A 4476-nucleotide genomic window follows, 5' to 3' on the forward strand; every position below is an offset into this window, starting at 1 on the left:
TCATTCTATAATGTATGTACTGCTTATATTTAATTATTTGGTGTATTTTTTGTATTTTACCTAGTGCCAATATATTTATTTTGCATTTATTTATTTCTGTATTTATTTTGAAATAGGTCAGAGTTGGTTCTCCATAGACCTGAGCTACAAAGGATTCAAATAAGGATGCTGAATTGTGAAGGAACAAAAAAATAAAACAAAAACATAATTAAACATAAATATGAATGCAAGTTTTAGATAATCCATAAAAGAAAGATAAAGTTCTGACAACAGAAACGTTAACTCTATCTAATTATACAAACAGTTTCAAAGTCTATTACATATGAATCAACCTTAGGTTTTTTTCTTTGAACAGGTGAAATTATTTTATATCAAAAGAAACTGATGCCGCGTTCTGTTGTATCCCTTTAAGTAGAGTGCTTACAGATCTGCACTACATAGTTTTGGTTTAAATACAGTGCAGTAGTTCATAACATACAGTATGGTCATGGAAATGTATGATACCTGGATTGATTACTAACTGGAAAAAAGCATTATAGGAATTATTAAATAAACTGGAGTGTAATCAGCTTGGTCTTGCTTTGGCACTAATTTCTTTAAAAAACAAAATAAAATTTTACAGTCACAAGAAATTAAAGTAATTCATTTCGTTAGAAGAGTCATTGAATGCAAGTTGCCTGGACAAGATTTTTCCATACCACTTTAGTAGTAAATAGAATGTTTTTTTCTGAGAATTCCTTCAACTTTAAGCTGAAGTAGTGATGCTTTTTGCTGCAGATAAAATTGGTTGCTATTGACATCGCAGGTCACTAGATGAGCCGATGCATCCCACAATACTTTGCAAGAGACCTCCTCACAAAGCCATTTATTTTGGGGGTAAAAAAAGAACAAAGAGTGGTTATCTGTACAAAGTTAACTGAGTGCATTATGATGTCTACTATAAGGTCCCTGCTAAGGTTATCAGTTATTTCCCACCAGAATATCTCCTCCTTCCCCATATATGCCTCCTCCAAGCCTACTACTTGTCTGTCATGTCTGTGACCAACCCACTCAGTTTCCACCTACCTCCTCAGGTCTGCGCATCTACATTCAAGAACATTCATTACAAATTGTTTCAATTAAACTTTTAAACACACTTCTTGTCTGGCTGGATCCCAGGTTCTCAAAGATTTTCTCATTACACTATACATTGCCTTTGTCTCCTACTGGTTGCACTTATCTTTTCCAGAGGTCCTGTCATGACATTTGAGGTATAACATAAAGAAGTTGGTTGTCTAAATGTGCCACTGGAGCTTATCTAATATAAGAAAAAATATCTGGAGATGGTATTTTATTTGTGTTGACTTCATACATTGGCTTTATACAATCATGGTTAAATATGACATCAAAGTAAGTCACAATAAGAAGATGGTTACCATGTATACAAGTTAGTAAGCAAATATACCTTCAGCAAAATGAGGATTCCTGAATGAAATCCCTTGACTGCCAAATCTCCCAACCAATGCAGCACAGAGCCTCAGAAGAGCCAATCCTCATTTGCATGTCGAAATTGGGCATAATGAATTTCATTTTAAATGTGTCACAGCTGGCTGAGCCCAGTCTTGACCCCTGTGGATTTTTCTTTTCTTCTCCTCAAACCTTCCCTGCAGAAAAACTATCTAATCTGAACTCCTTAGTCTTTCTGAGAAATGCTGAACATGGGATTCCTTTTGCTCTCTCTTTGTCACACTGTCCTCTTCAGCCACACACACGAGTAGGCTGCTCCTTTTCTCTTCATCTTTATTTTCAGACAAAAATGTGACAGCACTTTGTTCAGTTCCCTAGGCTCTGACAATGGCAGCCGCGATGTGTCACAGGAGATGCACTCTAGAGCCTTGAGAGACTGACTGAGATCCCCATAAAGCTTCCTTTCCTGTGACATCAGTCTTTTAAAACTCTTGTTTGCTTCTTTATTTCAGTTCTCTATTCACCATCATTGGACTTCTAAACTCTGAGGAGCATTCTCTGGGATGTAACTTATTAACGCCATCTATCGATGTTTCTACTCACAGAAGACAGCAAATCAAAAATCCATTAATGATGTAAAGAACAGGCTGACCATTCAAAAGATTTTCTCATTGTAAGTAATTTGTTTGATCTCATTAGTACTTAACCGTTTTTTGGGGTCCTAGACATTCTCTCAAATACATCAAACAGTTAGTTAAACAATGCATAAGTAAAGCAGCTAGATTGACTTTCTGTCTTTTCAAAGGTTTTTATATCACGTTTTGCCAACTGAGATGAAAGAAGCGACACATTATGGTCTTAGTCATCTAGCAGTTGGCCACATCCGTGAGCACTCAACTAAGAGACAAGATATTTTATTGTTGAAGTGTAATCCCAGGTCTGTGCCAAGATTGTTTTATGTTGCAGAGTCGCTAAAAGGAGTCTCAGAGGCATGCTTGACAGATGGCTCAACCACTATGGCTGTTTCTTTTGATGCACTTCTTTTTACACTTCTCTTCTTTTTTGTCTATCTAACATATATCACTAACATGCAAATTAACTTTACTATTTAAAACTTAGTTCAATCTAGTGTTTGATATTTGTTATTTCAATGTCTAAAAGTGCAAATGTGTTTTCTGTCTGTGATTTTTAGAGTACGGTGAGGAATATATTTATTTGAGCAAACAAACAGCTATTTTGCAAGTTCTCCCACTTAAAAATCTTTGAGGGGTCTGAAATTGTTATCATTGGTGCATGTCCACTATGAGAGGCATAATCTTAAAAAAAACAAAAAAAACAGGAATCACAATATTTGATTTTTGTTCATTTGTATGATCCAGCTGCAAATAAGTATTTGAACACCAGTCTACCGGCCAGGATTATGACTTTCAAAGACCTGTTAGTCTGCCTGCAAAATGTCCACCTCCCCTCCATTTATTATCCTTAATTATATGCACCTGTTTTAAGTAATTAGCTGCATAAAGACACCTGTCCACCCAGTAGAATCAGTAAGAATTCAACTACTAACATGGCCAAGACCAAAGAGCTGTCCAAAGACACTAGAGACCAGATTGTACACCTCCACACGGCTGGAAAGGGCTACGGAGAAATTGCCACCAGCTTGGTGAAAAAAGGTCGATTGTTTGAGCAATCATTAGAAAATGGCAGAAGCTAAATATGACTGTCAATCTCCCCCGGACTAGGGCTCCATGCAAGATCTCACCTCCTTGGGTCTCAATGATCCTAAGAAAGGAGAGAAATCAGCCCAGAACCACATGGCAGGAGCTCGTCAATGACCTGAAAGGAGCTGGAACCACCGTTTCCAAGGTTACTGTTAGTAATACACTAAGACGTCATGGTTTGAAATCATGCATGGCATGGAAGCTTCCCCTGCTTAAACCAGCACATGTCAAGGCTCGTCTAAAGTTTGCTAATGACCATTTGGATGATCCAGAGGAGTCACAGGAGAAAGTCATATGGTGAGGTAAGACCAAAATATAACTTTTTGGTCATACGGTAATTTTACTAAAAGTGTTTAGAGGAAGAAGAATGATGAATACCATCCCAAGAACAAAATCCCTACTGTGAAGCATGGGAGTGGTAGCATCAGGCTTTGGGGGTGTTTTTCTGCACGTGGGTCAGGGGAAATGCACCATATCAAAGAGAGGATGACTAGGGCCGTGTATTGTAAGATTCTCGGGAACAACCTCAGAACTTGATTGTTCTGTGCTGGACTCTTCAACTGGCCTCTGCTTTCTCCGCTTTTCATATTTTTTTTTATTGTACTTTATTACACTCTTCTGCGTTTTTACTATTTCCTTCTTCCATACAGGTACCACAAGAATCTCTTCCTATTTTCTCGCTACTGACAAACCAGGAAATGTCTCCGCAGGCAACTGAGAAACATACGTCTTGCTCTCTCTAAAACAGTGAGAGATGCAGCTGAAAGGATGAAACTGTTTTTGGAGTCAGCACTAATGATGAGATTGTCTGCATATGTCACAGTAGAAACAAATTATGTTTGGCACTTGTTTATACTGCAATTGCAGTGAGTAAGAGCACAATGGTAATCAAAATGTGTTCCTTTGAATATTTCAGATTTATGTGACTGAATTGGTAAAGTGCTACGTAACTGTGACTTATCCCCTCATCCCTCCTGTAGACAGTTTATGTTGTCAGCTGGTGGTGGCAAACGTACTGTATCTCATTCTGGTGGCTTCCCTAAACCTCTGCAAAAAAAAAAAAGTATTTTAAAGAAATAAACCATTTATATTACAGAAATCAAAAAATTCAAGTTTTTAAACAGAACATGACAAAAGATCAAAAATGCTAAGTTTTGTTATACTTTTGTTTAAAGTGAACAGATCATACAAACTACACATTTTGTTTTGTTATTTATTTGGTCTGTGGGAATGAAAAAATGTATCAAATTTTTCCAGGTGCAGCATGGATTACTTTACAGTATATTCTTTAAAGGTACACTATGCAACC

Source organism: Cyprinodon variegatus, unplaced genomic scaffold, assembly GCF_000732505.1.
Source record: "Cyprinodon variegatus isolate N-32 unplaced genomic scaffold, C_variegatus-1.0 Scaffold610, whole genome shotgun sequence".
NCBI classification, from domain to species: Eukaryota; Metazoa; Chordata; class Actinopteri; order Cyprinodontiformes; family Cyprinodontidae; genus Cyprinodon; species Cyprinodon variegatus.